Source organism: Carcharodon carcharias, chromosome 2, assembly GCF_017639515.1.
Source record: "Carcharodon carcharias isolate sCarCar2 chromosome 2, sCarCar2.pri, whole genome shotgun sequence".
In the NCBI taxonomy this organism is placed as follows: domain Eukaryota; kingdom Metazoa; phylum Chordata; class Chondrichthyes; order Lamniformes; family Lamnidae; genus Carcharodon; species Carcharodon carcharias.
The window spans coordinates 23,435,436-23,450,286 of record NC_054468.1 but is presented as its reverse complement, the minus strand read 5'-3'; the positions used below and the strand labels follow the sequence as shown (position 1 = coordinate 23,450,286).

General features: G+C 45.0%; 1 long non-coding RNA gene across 1 annotated transcript; it reads left to right on the top strand.

Moving 5' to 3' along the window:
* Positions 1-4,491: 4,491 nt before the first annotated feature.
* On the top strand, positions 4,492-14,379 carry LOC121287556. The gene is made up of 3 exons (XR_005945198.1): positions 4,492-4,512; positions 5,079-5,195; positions 14,368-14,379. It is a non-coding gene; the product is annotated as an uncharacterized LOC121287556 (long non-coding RNA).
* The last annotated feature ends 472 nt before the right edge of the window (positions 14,380-14,851 follow it).

Here is a 14,851-nt window from a genome sequence, read left to right as displayed (position 1 = left end):
CCAGGCGGAAGCTTCTGAGGTTGCGTGCAGAACTGACAAAAAAAGTAACACGGTGGGCTTATGTTGTGAGGGTGGTGTCGGAAGAACATGGGCTACTCAGGCTCTAAGACTGATGCAGATTCAGGGACTTGTACTCAACATACTCTCCCTTATCGTCTTCATTCTTATTGTTGTCATCATTATCCATATTGATGAAAAATAATTTCTTTCTTTCCCACTTTTCCTCCTCCTCATCTTCAATCTGTCCTTAATTGTATTCACCCACTGTCACTTGCCCCTTTGCTATGGTGGAACTTGAAAAGGATGTGGGTAATGTTGGCAAGGTATCACTCACCGCTCACCCCCAATTTCCTTGAGAAACTAGTAGGTGGCTTTTTTTCTGGAACTGTCGCAGGGCCAGCATTGGTGGTGTTTCGCGATGGCATTATGTGCGAAATTCCAGGATATGATGATAAAGGAATAATGATAAATGTCCAGGATGGTATATGATTGCAGGGAAACATGGAGGTGATACGGTTGTTAGATAAGGGCATAAAGCATTATGAAACCATGCCTGACAGATGGAATTACAGTGTAGATCAGCCACGACCTCATTGAACAGCAGGACAGCTCAGTGGCTGAATGGTCTACTCCTGTTTCTATGGGGAGAATCTTCGGCTCCGTGAGCGGGGGTGAGGCCCACTTGCCAAGGTGTAAAACAATGCAGGGTGATGTCAGGCACGTGTCCCGACAACGCCACGCGTCATTTAGATTTTCAGTTCGGTGGACGCGCAGCCAACTCAGCTGCACGCCCACCGATCTGTCAAAGACCTATTAAGGCTATTTAACTAACAATTAAAATAATTAACGGAGCCGACCATCCAACCTTAAGGCAGAGAGCCCAGGCGGCCTTCGCATTTTTGATAGAACCTCATCCACGGGCGGGATGAGGTTTCATGAATGATTTTAAATTTTCTCAAAATTTTTATTGAAATTAATGCACATATCCCAGCTCATGTGACATGAGGGGACATGTCATAAAAATTTTTTCAACATTTTATTGAACGGCTAAAACTTATCTCCCTGAGACACAGAGGTACCGCGGGGAGATTTCTGCGCTCTTATGCGCGCACTCACATGCGTGAAAGAGCGCGCTCCTGGCTCAGGGAACACCCCCACCCCCGGCCCGCACACGGAGCACACAGCGCTTCCAGGTGCGCGTCATGTTACCACGTAAAATGGTGGCGCGCACTCGATTGCGGGTGCCGATCGGGTCCGCGCCCGTCCTCACACAACAGCTCCCCCCCCCCCCCCCACCCCTGACAGGGGGACAATTCTACCCTATGTTCCTATTCCAATGTCCTCCAGGTTGGACTCCCACCTTACACCTTCTGTACGCTTGAGTTCATTCAAAACCTCACTGCTCATATCCTAACTCGTACCAAGTCCTGTTCAATAATGTACTTGCTGACTCACATTGACTCCCAGGCCAGTAATGCCTCCATTTTTAAATTCTCACCTTTGTTTCCAAATCCTTCAATGGCCTCATTCCTCCCTGACTCTGTAACCTCCTCTTTCTTGGCCACCCTCAGAGATCTCAGTATTTCTTCAATCTTGGCCTCTTTTACATTTCTGATTTTCAACACTCTACTATTGGTGATCGTGCCTTCGGCTATCTTGGCCCTAAGCTCTGAAATTCCCTGCCTAACCTATTTGCTTCTCTACCTTTCTTTGCTCCTTTAAGATATTCTGGATAGCCTACCTCTTTAACCTTTGATCCGAAAATCTCTTTAAGTGGTCAGTGTCAAATTTTATTTGTAATGCCCCTGTGAAGTGCGTTGGACATTTTACTATGTTAAAGTTACTATGTAAATTAAAGTTGTTGTTGTTCTTATCCTCATGTCCTTGTTGATGGTAGAACTTACAGGGCAGGGAAGTAACACAATGCATCCTGTGGACCATGCATTCTGCAGTAATAGTGCACCTGTGGTGCAGGGGAGCATATTGAATCAAGTGGCAGGGGCACCATCAAGCAAACCTATTTATTCTGTATTGTCTTAAGCTCCTTCAATGTTGTTCTGGCTGCACCTAACAAAGCTACTGGTGAGTATTCCATCACAATCATGAATTGAGCCTTGTAGATGATGGGGAGGTGTTGAGGAATCAATAGAAAAACCATTGTCCTGCTGCTGTAACCATGGAGTTGATGCTGCTGGTTCAGTTCAGTCCCTGGTCAGTGGTGACCCTAAGATGTTGGCTGGAGGTGCCATGGAAGAGCAAGGAAAGATTACTGGTCTTTCTTTTATTCAAGGTGGTCATTATCTGGTCTGAATTTTACCTGCCATTTATGGATGTTGACCATGCCTTGCTATAAATAAAGAAAGAATTTGCATTTATATTGCAACTTTCACACTCAAGACATCCCAACGCACTTTACAACCAATGAAGTGAGTTTTTGAAATGCAGTTACTGTTGTAATGTAGGAAATGGAGCAGCAAATATGCACAAAACAAGCTCCACAAACAGCCTCGTGATAATAGCCAAATAATCTGTTTTGGTGATGTTGATGATGAAGCAGGGTCACTTGACTGATACCTGAGATGGAAGAATTATCTTATGGGGAAAGGTTACACAGGTTGGGCCTGTATCTATTGGAGTTTAAAAGAATGAGAGGTGATCTTATTCAATCCTGAAGGGGCTTGACAGGGGGGATGCTGAAAGGATATTCCCTTGTGGGAGAGACTAGGGGACAGAGTTTAAAACTAAGGGGTCTCCCATTTCAGATGGAGGTGAGGACACAATTTTTCTCTCAAAGGGTTGTGATCTTTGGAACTTTCTTCCCCAGAGAGCTGTGGATGCATGGTCATTGAATATTGTTAAGGCAGAAGTAAATAGATTCTTGACTAATGAGGGAGTCAAAGGTTACTGGTGATAGGCGGGAATGTTGAGTTGGGGCCATGATCAGATCAGCCATGATCTTATTGAATGGCACAGCAAGCTGGATGGGCCAAATGGCCTACTCCTGTTCCTAACTGATATGCTCATATGTATAATTAAGGGGTAAACATTGGCCAGGAGGCCAGGTTCGCTATTGTATGAAATGCCTCTTTGGTTACCTGCCTCTTATAGGATATTGTCTATTGTATGCTCCTGGCCAAAGCCAAAATTGCCCCCATTCTGTGCAACTTTCTCCTGCAACATCTTTGAGCAACCTAATGAAGACCAGCTATAGAGCAATGCCCCTCAGAGGTAATAAGGTTGCTGATATTACCCTGTTAAAATGAAGGAAGGGGTCATAAAGTTCTGCATAGAAGTTAATGTGGTCAAGGAGCTAGAAACACGAAGGAAATAATTTTGAATCTGTGCAATAATATAAAATGGCCGATGGGCAATACATCTCCTGATTTGAAACCAATGGATGTGAAAATCAGGAGAGATATAGGAAACAAAAGGCCTCCTTCTGTGCTGCGCTATTTTATGATTCTATCATTCATACTCTTGGGCACCGAGTATCTTTTCCTCCTTTACTGCCTCTCACCAGGAAGGTTTATCTCATTAAAATTATAGCGCTCTTCTTTTCTGGTTCCTTGCAATATTCTACATTCTTCCCCCAATGGAAGACTGGCACAAAATCACATATGAGGCATCAAGTACAGCTGTCTGACAGTCAAATCACTGAGCCAGACATGTTTCTACCCCTGCTGCAAGCTGGAGCCACTTATGGCTTTTTAAAGGTTAGACTCTAATTTCAAAACACCCTTCCCCCCACCCATCTCCCACTCCACGTCATTCTCACTTTACAGGGGGTTTGTGTTATTGACGGCCAATGAACATGTAAAAGAACAGACCCTGAAAAAATAGGTGAGTGCTTATTGCAGAGGAGCAGTTGGCTCAAATACTGTCTCAGGGGCTTAAAATCAATATATATAGCCAAAATGTATTTTAAGCTGTAAATAGACCAAACTTGGCTCAGATTTAAAGACACATCTATTCCAGGTAGAATTTCAATATTAAAAATAAAAGTGTAATCAGGTTTTCTACCCATGCCATTATACTGTGATGGCCTTTGACCTGGAAGCAGTAACAGTAAGGCAAATTTGCAATTACTTTAAAATGTTTGGGGAATCTGTAATTCTTTTTAAAAAGTATTTGAAAAGGACTTTTATACATTTGTATCATCTGTAATGGGACCACTCATAATTTATGGATAATAAGAAATACTGGTCCATGTGATTTGGTGACCCTTAACCTGGTAGCAGTACCACCAGGAAGCAAGTTAAAATACAGAAGCCCAGTGGCACACAGATAGAAAAAGAAGCAGAAGCAGAAGAGTGGGTAAGGAGAGTTGAGATGGCTTTGGAAGGAAAGGTGCCTTATGTGAAAGATTTCATGTATAGAACACTGTTTACGCAGCAACTGCTAGCTATGGCGAATCAGCTAAATCCTTGAAGGAAAGGGACTGGAATTTTCTTTGGATTAACTGTGTGGCTGAACCTGGGACTCTACAGGTGGAGTGAACTGCCTACTAAATCAGTGAGTTAGTCTCCGTAATTTCTATTCCATGTGTCATTTATAGTGTGTACCGACTGTGATTTGCCTGTTACTTTGTGGTCAATTGACCATTGATTCTGATTCACGTTAACGTAAAAGTTATAAGAAGTGAAAACTTTTTATTGGTAATTTCTGCATTTGGGGGTTATTCAGTAAATTTGGTTATTTTGGGTTATGAATCCTCATGGGGATCGTAACAATACTATATCGCACGGTGTCATTTTGGGATTATTCTTTAGTTAACGGCTGATGGATTGGTATGGCTGTGTATGTGGAGGAACCATTTTCATTGCTATTGGTGACTCTGAAAACTTTGAACATCTACACAGTTTTGCTGCAAAAATGGCAAATTAGAATTTTAATTTATAATTTAAGCATGCATGTCCATTGGGATAGAAAACAGAGCATGATAAATTGTAAATGATGAGTGTTATCCGAATCCTAGTAAAGCAAGATTTTCAGGTATGTATTTGCCTCATTAAAATGTACCAATTTTTCCACCCCTTCCCCAGTAGATTTGATGTTCAAATTGTTAAATTGTTTTACAGACGTCCTGGGGTGACAGTCATGAATTACCATACAACATGGGTAATCTAATTGCTTTATGAATGTTGCTTCAGACAAAAAATTGGAATAGACATTTTGAGCCTTCCATTTTATCAGAGGTACAGTAATCCATTGATTAAAATAGCTGGTGGTTTACATTACAAATGGTTTAGAGAGGATTGTTTTTCCCAGAATGTTCAATTGAGTCTCACGAATTACAGCCTTCACTTGGACACTTTATAAGACGGGAGGGCAGCGTATAATTAAAAGAATCTTATTTTAATTCATTTGCTTGTTAGTCTTCTGTTCCTTTATTCATCAGTAGGGTACCTTGAAGAAATAATATATTTGGAATTGCAATTTTCTCTTGTATAGACCTGGCCTTGCTGATTCACAGCAGCTACAATAGTGAAGCTATCATCAGGGCCTGAATAAATTCAATTCCATTTTTATTACATGGGATTGCAGGATTCTTACACACGTTTCAGGTTCACATTCCTTGTTACCATCCATTTATATCGACTGATAGGAGGTTATTTTAATCTTTGTGGGTAGGATGTGGTGTATGGGGGTGGGGGAGGTGGTGGACTGGTGGAGGGGAGGTTGCTGTGTTGATATCAGACCTGCCACCTGTTATACACCCGACTCGATTTACCTATCCATTTAAATCAATAGAAAGGAAATTTGGAAGAAATGTACATCTATTGCCGAAGGGTAACCTTAGCCTGAGTGAGTCAACTATTTAAATATGGGATTTTTACCAGTGCTTTGATTGTTTGCGCACCTCAATTCTATTTATCGGTGGAAGCGCCACATCAGTGGCTTTGCCTATCATTCTTGCCTCTAACCCACGGATTGCTCGGATGACACTGCCAGGCCACTATATTGCTTGAAATAAACTTTAAAGACAAAATAACATATCTTATTGATGCATTTATATTTACGTGCTAACAGTAATTATCTCCGAGTAACCAACTGTTGATTATCACTCGCAGCAATCACACCCCAAATGTTAGTCATTCAGTGGGGGGAGCATTCTGTGTTGATAGAGAGCAGTAGCTACCACCATTTGCCATGAAGAGATAAAGGCCAAAAACACAATGAGCTGACCCTAAGTTCTTCACGGTAGATTAGATGAAGTAATATGTGCCCTGGACTGATATGATAACTGTAATTTTATTCGAGATAATAGTTATGAACTATTTTAATCTCTACTCCATGGTTGTTGGTGTCATCTAAAGCCTTTGAGATTTCCAGAAGAATGGAAGAGGGATTGTTTGAGCAGATCCCACTTAACAGATAGGTTGAATGTCTTTTTTTCATTCATACCACATACCTTTAACATTATGATATACACTGGCATATTATTCCATTGTAACAGGCAGTGAAATTAGATCCAATATCTTCAATCATATGGTAAATATGATTCAAAGGGCTGAATGACCTACTCCTGCTCCTATTTTCTATGTTTCTTTTGATGTTTATGATGCTGACATAAATCTCACTCTGCTGCCTTGATAAGTTACCTCTGAAAATATATAGAGAGCCAGGGATATCTATTGATCCTTGGCATCCAGGAACCAAATGGCTAAGCACATTGGACACAGCAAAGCTTTGGGCATTATTCTGGCTGCAATAAGCAAGACCTCTTCTCCAAGAGTGAGCATGTAACTAAATTGCTCCAGCTTCAACACTAGCATCTAACCAATAATGTGGAAAATGAGCCAGATGTTCCCTGTCCATAAAAAAAGCAGCATACTCCCAGTCATCAACAAAATGATGAAATAATTCATCATTAGCGCTAGCAAGCAGCACTTATTTACCAATAACCTGCTCACCAATGCTCAGTTTGTGTCTACCAGAACCATTCATCTCCAGATTTCATCACAGCCTTGGCTCAAACATGGATTCCAGAGATGTGGGGACATCAAGGCATCTTTTGATTGAGTGTGGAGCTGTAGTAAATCTGAATTGGGAATCAGGGGAAATCTCTCCACTTGCTGAGTCATAACTAGCACAAAAGAAGATGGTTGTGGTCATTGGAGGCTCATCATCTAAGCCCAAGGACATGATGCATGAGTTCCACATGGTAGCATCCTTGGCACAACTATCTTCAGCTGCTTCACCAATAACCTTCACTCCATCATACAACCAGAAATGGAGCTGTTCGCTGATGTTTGCACTGTGTTCAATTTCATTCACAATTCCTTCTATAATATAGTAGTCTGCATCTGCATGCATAAGACCTGCACAACATCTAGGTTTGGGCTGTTAAGTGGCAAGAAACATTTGCACTATTAAAGTGCCAGGCAATGACCATCTCCAATGAGAGGAAGCATAACCACCTGCCCTTAACGCTCCATGGCATTCACCAAGTCCCTCGAATCCTTTCCATGACTTAACAAGGCACAAGTTGGGAGTATGATTGAATACCTTTTATTTTGTTATGGTAGGATGAAACACTTTCTAACGTGGGCATATGATATTTGTCATCTTTGCCAGCTCAAACATAAACAGTTGGTTTCAGAGGAAGACATTCTCAATTCTTCCGCAATGATGTATCTCAGGCTCATTCATAAAAGCTGCTGCTTCAATGGGACATTTTTCTATTTTCCACATCTTTCATCCCCTTTACTCTGGATGAGATTGCCAATGTTTTGTGCCCTTGTCCACTAGAAACGGGCTTTCAGGTAGAACTGTATCAGGTGGAAGGCAGATTAGATATTTTTTAAATCAATCTTGGTAGGATTGGAATCCATCCCCAGAGGTAAAAGGAAAATAACTAACCCATTACAGCAGACAGTTACCCTTTTAAACAACATAAAACAAATACATGTTACCTAATGGATAATTATAACAAATAGAAAATATAGCTGACAAATATATTAAGAATTGCATTACTTGAGCTTTGCACTTACTGTTTATAGCATCATCAGAATGCTTCCATTCAATTATTCTTATATCTCACTGACAGCCATCTATTATTGTTTGAATATTTCATATACAGCAAAGGGAATGCATTTCTCCAATGGTTAAAGAACGGACCTGTTTTAAACAGACTAGCACTTCCACTAGGATCTGTCAGCACTAAGTCCATAGCATTTAAAGCCATTTTATTTCCTTTGTCAAATCATCTCATCACCTGCTTTCAAGCCAAGAATCAGCCTTTAAATCAAACAGCATACCCTACTGTGGCACTTGCATGTTGCTTGATGTGCTGTCTGCTGAAGAGATCTATAGGAAAGTAAAGGGAACTAAAGACGGGAACACTTAAACCATCCAACTCCCTCCACCTGTTTGTAAGGGGTTTAGCAGCTCATCTTAATGGTAACTGCAGATCATTACTCTGGGAGCCAAGTGCTTTTATGAGGTCCACAGCTCAAAGCTGAAAGACATATGTAGGAGGGCCACTGTGTATTGGTTCATCAAGGGCTATGCTGTAAAGATGCATGTGTATCTTTTTATATTTACTGTCTTTTACACAGAAGATTGGGGAAAAAATGAATATTCTCAAATCATGTCAGGATGCACAGGACTTGCAGATTCATGTGATGAAGATATTACATGGAGTGACAATACCGATTGACAAGTTCTGGGTCCAATCTTTGTAGCGGCCTTAGCTTAGGCAGGAACCCGCTTGTAGGGTGGAGTTTTCCACTTTTGAGACTGAGTGCTATGGTGGGTGGATTCTGTGGCGCATTTCCCGCTTGGTGACTTGGCGGGAAATTGCACCTGATTTCGCTCTCGGATGCTCATTAATTATGCATAGGTTGGGAGCTCCGAGTCACTCACCATTCTGACTTGGAGGTATATCGCCGTTCCTTCACTGCTAGGTCAAAATCCTGGAAATCCCTTCCTAACAGCACTGTGGGTGTACCTACACCACATGGACTACAGTGGTTCAAGAAGGCAGCTCACCACCACCTTCTCAAGGGCAACTAGAGATGGGCAATAAATGCTGGCCCAGCCAGCCAAACCCACATCCCGTGAATGGATTTTTAAAAAATAAATTGATTCGTCTGCTCCGGTGTCATCCAATGGAATCGAATGTCTAGGTGCCATATTTAAACATCACCTTCACTCTCTCCAGACCAGCTTTGAGAAGAAGACGTTTCCAGATGGCTGCTTTGGAGAAGAGGGCTGCCCCGATTTTAATAATGACTCCCTGGAGGTGCTCATCAATGGTGTACAGCAACACCAGGAAGTCCCCCACCCAGAGATGGCTCCAGGAAGCCCACCAACCTCACCTCGCCAGACTGGGAGGCCATTGCAAGGGCGACCGCCTGAGAGATGCCATCCAATGTAGGAAGAGGATGAATGGATTTCGAACTCTCCACTGTGTAAGTCAACCTTCAGCTCACTCCAATCTCACACTCTCATAATGGCATCATGCACTCAAAGGGTTATACTGTTCAATATTTCACACAATATTAACAAGGGACACATCACACTTATTGCCTCATGGATACTTTAATATCCTAGCATCTCATCTGCCATGGTGTGCAAACTTCATCCTCACGCCTTACTGGTGAGAGCTCCGTGTACAGTAGGTATGCATGCTTCCCAATCTCTCCTCCATTTCTTCTCATCACACTCCATCCATTTGACTCCATGTAGGCCAAGCTTACCCACAACAAGAGGGAGAGACCCCAGACTGGAGGAGGGAGGGCCGACATCCTGGAGCTAACCAAATTTAAGGAGGATGCTGCCGAGTTGGTGGGCAAGGAGAAGGACCACTCCTATGGGGAAGGCAAGATCGGCCTCTCCCAGCAAGCCATTACGGGTGAGACCTCCAGGAGGTGGTCACATCCTGACATTCTCAGTGAGTGGCTTGCAACGTTGCGTTCAGTCTGTTCATGAACTAAATCTCACTCTCACTCTTGCTCTCGCTCTCTGATGAGCCCCTGGAAACGGCCATGTCACACATGCTGGAAATGCAACAACAGGCGGCAGAAAATCAGGCTGAGTTGCGAGAGGTGGTCAATAGTGCAGAATGAAGGATGGAGGAATCTGTCCACGTCCTGTCTGAAGTTGTGTCTCCAACATGTGAGCATCTCAAAGTCTCCATGCAAAGGGCGGCGACTATCTTGGAGGCCTTGGTCCAGCAGATTTTGCCGGATTTGTGCTCAGACCTGCATTCCATCGCTATAGGCACTGGGGGGATCCATCAGTGGCTAGGCAAGGGGGAGGCGGCCATCTTGACCTCCTTTAAGTGCCCCTTCTTCTTCTCAGGGAGTTAGACAGGGGCCCTCGGGTACCACCAAGGATGAGGGCCAGCAGCTAGACACCTAGCCACCCAGGTGACTCTGAGAGTGTCCAGCCAATCCCAGTCTCCTTTGCCTGTGACCCCATGACCTCCAGCTGTACAGGCCAAGGAGGTTGCACCTGCCCCACGGCAGGAGACCCAAAGCAGGATGGGGCCCTCCAGCTCTCAAGCCACTAGAGGACACCTGCCAAAGTCATCAAAGGCAACAAAGCGTAGCAGTCAACAGGCTGCCTCCACCTCTGCTGCGGATGTCGGGGGTGCAGCAGGATGTAGCGATAGAGTTAGAAAAACTAAGAAGCTTTGAAATCATTTCTGGTTAACGAGTGTTTAATACCTGTTAATATAATGCACCTTTGTAAATACATGTTCATGAGAGTGGTGTCATCATTTGAAAGCGTTGTACATGTGTATCTATGTGCCCTCTTATTGTGAGGGAGAGCCATGCTCCCAGTCAGTGTTTGCCTAACATGTGATGTGTAGATGATGCGTGATAGTTACTATACCCTTGTGATATGCCAGGGAGATGTGCCAAACTCTTTACTGAAGTGTCTGCAAAATGCTTCTCATAAAGGTGGCCACCACGGCATCAAGGCTTTTGATGCAGCATCTGTGCTGTTGTAGTGACTATCACTTCCCAGAGCGCAGCGATGGAGCGTTCACCACTGACCTTTCCAAAGAATAAGGCCTAGCGTGCAAGGCCAAGTGTTGAGATTGCCATCAATGTTACTGGTTGTGCAGGTTTTCAGTCCACTAGCGTGGCACAAAGGGACAGAAGAAATGTGGCTGTGTCGCATTGCCTGTACCTTTAATCATCCTGGAATCACGTGGCTATCACTGTGGCATGGGCATGTCTTCCACGTTGTGCTTCTTTGAGGGCACCCTCACGTGCAATCGGTCCCTCATCTCCCAATTCAGATTCCTGCCCATCCTTTATCGTCTGAGGAGCTATCAGCCATATCTCCCTCTGGCAAAGGAATCCCCCCTCTCTGAAGCACGAGGTTGTGAAGGGGGCAACAGACCATGATGATGCAGGACACCCTCTGTGGAGAGTAATGCAGGGAGCCACCTGTGCAGTCCAAGCATTGGAACCGCATCTTCAGGATGCCAATGGTCTGTTCACTGATGGATCGTGTTGCCTTATGCATCATGTTATATCTCTCCTCAGAGGGCGACGCATGGGTGTCATGAGCCATTGTTTGAGCAGGTAGCCCTTATCCCCAAGCAGCCATCCCTGCATTTGCTGAGGTCCTTCGAATATGTGAGGCACCTGGGAGTGACTCAGGATGTATGGCAAATCCCAGGCACAAATGTGCACAAAGATGTGTGTATCTTTTTACATTTGCTGCCTTTTATTCAGCAGATTGGGAAAAAATGGATTATGAACGTTCTGAAGTCATGTAAGAATGCACAGAACTTGTAGATTCATGTAATGAAGATACTACATAGAGTTTCAATTCTAATTGACAAGTTTCGGGTCCAATCTTTGTAGCAGCCTTGGCTTAGGCAGGAACCCACTTATAGGACAGAATTTTCCACTTTTGAGACTAAGTGCTGTGGTGGGTGGGATTTGATGATCACACATGAATGAATGTTGATGGAGTGGAGTCTTTTCCTACTAATGAACATCAAGGGCTGCTGCCATGGAGCTCTCAATGCCACATGTGTGTAATCGATTGCGCCCTGTATTCTAGGGAAGCCTGAGATATCTGCAGCCTCCAGAAATCTAGCAGCCAGGCTAGCTTCATCGAATATGAAGTTCGCATAATCACCCTTACTGTAGATGGCATCTGTCACATCCTTGATACGCTTTTGTGCTGAGGACTTGAGATGCTGCACAGCTCCCCTGTGGATCCCGGGAATGATCCACAGGCAAAAAAATTGAGTGCAGCAGCGACCTTCAGGGCTACAGGCAGGGGGTGCCCTCCCAGTCCATGGGACATTAGAGCCTCCCACAGAATGTCAGATGTGACCCACCACCTCTCTTGACAAGTGCAGATTGGGGCGGCATTGTCTGTTGCTCATCTCCAGATAGGAGAGTCTTCTCTGGTAGAACGTTGCTCTTGTGAGTTCCCTCCCCTGGGGTGGGTCTAACCTCCACATCCTCTGAGTGTTGCTGGGGCTCCCCTCGACCATGGACCTCAGGCTGGGCCTCCTCTCGAAGCTGGACCAGGCGGTGTGAGGCCTTCCCCTCCTCCTCAGTCGGATCAAGAGGGCAGCATTGACCACAGGCTCCATCCATCAGTGATCCTTCTCCGTGGGAGAGGACCGATTTCAAGAGATTAATGAACACTGGGCAAATATGGTGGACCTTGCACTTGAATACGAAAAGGCCAGGTCATGCCCCAGAGCTGCGTCTGCTCTAATAGCTTTTCGCTGATACAGCTATGCAGCTGAGGGCACACTCATAGATCTAGGTGACCAAGATGCCAAACTTGATACTTTCCATCTCAATCCCAAAGAACTTATGAGAGCTTTTGACACGTTGAGATGTGCAACCTGCAATCTATTATCTTTTATGCTGATCAACCTCAGCTTGCACTTTAACAATGACTGGATGGCCTTTGGCCTGTGACCTATGCCAATTGGATAAAGCACATTTCAGGCTTCCATTGGCAGTCTGGCACATGTGCAGCTGCTGTATTTCCTGTATGGTTGCCCTCATTTAAATTCTTACATAACTCTGTTGAAGCTAAAATGGAGTGACTGTATTTTGAAGCCATTGACTCCTGCAGTCTCTTGTTAAAGCACAAATAAAAGGCAATGGCTCCAATGGAACCTTCTCAAGGAAATCTTCCTGTTTTCTAACTCCATTTCCTGACTCCATTTCAATGTTTTGAGTCCAAACAGTTTGAGGGTTCTCACTGAAATGTGCCCTGAGTGCAGCCCTGGGCTCCTCCCACACTCAGACCCCACCCATCCAGATTTCTTTCCACTTTTTGTTTGTTGCTGCGCCATTACTTCAAGATGGTGGTGCTGAGATATTATCTTGAGACCAGTTTCAAACCCTCCCTCTGTCGGTGTTCAGGTCCCTTTAATCTCCCAGGAATCCCACAATGTGCAGGTAGAGCTCCCTCTGGTTATTCTCCAGCCTCCCCCAGCAATCCTGGATCCCATTGCAATTGTGGTGGACTTTCCAACTCTCCCACCCAGACCCATCACTGTTGATGTATCCCTGCCCACTGTGGACCTCACCCTTACCCATCTCAAGCCTGTGTGCATGGTCACATACAGAGGAGACCGCTCCCTCTCTCCCCACCCAGGAAAGTTTTTTGAATACAATCCCCTGTATTATCTTTTCCCCCTTTACAGGCTGCAGATGCCTCCCCTAACCCTCACCATCCCATCTGCAGCCCAGTACCAAACCAGACAAGACCATGGCCAGTGACAGCAAGACCATGACCATGCCCTGCACACCAAGCTGTGCCTTATCACAGCAGCAAACAGTGTGTATGCCATGCATACCCTGGAGCATGGCCCGCAAAGCCCCAAGAGTACCTTTAATCTCTCACTCTGACCCTGAGGTCCTCTCAGCCCCAGGACTACCTTCAGTCCCTTACTCTGACTACCTGGACCCAGACCAGGGGCTATGACTATCTTTCAAAGAGAACTCCCATTCCTTCTTTACTGCTGACAACAGAGTCTCTCCCCCACCCCGCCACCCACTCCATGAGTCCCTATGCAACCCGTCCCTCGCGTGCAAGCCTTTCTTCTCCCCCACCTCCCATGAGTCTCTGTGCAAGCCATCCCTCTTTTACCATGCTAACATAAATCCCACCCCCACCTTGTATTCCGGAGTCTGTGTGCATCCCCTCCCATTCGTACAGTTTGATTTCTATCCACCCCCTTCTGTGCCTGCGTTCCAGTCTTCCATGTCAGGCTCCAGCTTCCCCACCCTCTGCCTGCAATTGTCTCCCCGCCCCTCTCTCCAACCCCACCATTGCCCGTTGTCTCCAGTGTCTCCTCCTTCCTTCCCAACCCACGCCCCCACCTCCTGTCATAATGACTGGTCTCTTTCTTGTAAACAGCCCTGCCTGAGCCCCGCTGAAGACACTCTCCCAGAAGATGGAGAAGGCCAGTGAGAAGAGCAAGCCTATACCCCGACCCGTGTAGCATCCGTGAGAACCTGGGGCAGCAATGTTGCAGGTGAGCTTTGACTGTTGCACTCATTTCAAAATCAGGAGCGAAGTGAGGGACGGCAGCTGCAAGCCACTTATTTCCAAATGAGTTTCAGACGGGTCTAATTTCCTGCTGACATGGTGCTAGGTTGGGAGGGGCTACGTGATTCCGGTGAGTAGCATTTTTATTGAGCATTCGTGACATGGTAATGCATGCGAATGGGGCTCCTGCCCTGGATCAGCAGGAAACCTGACCCGCCATGATAGTGGCGAGGGGAAAATCCCAAACTGTTAACCAGCTGACGGAAATCCGATTTTTGTCCTCTCCATGTTTTCAGGCCACCACAAAACCTGCTGCAGACGGGAGGGGAAACTTGTGCTCATAGCCACTTCG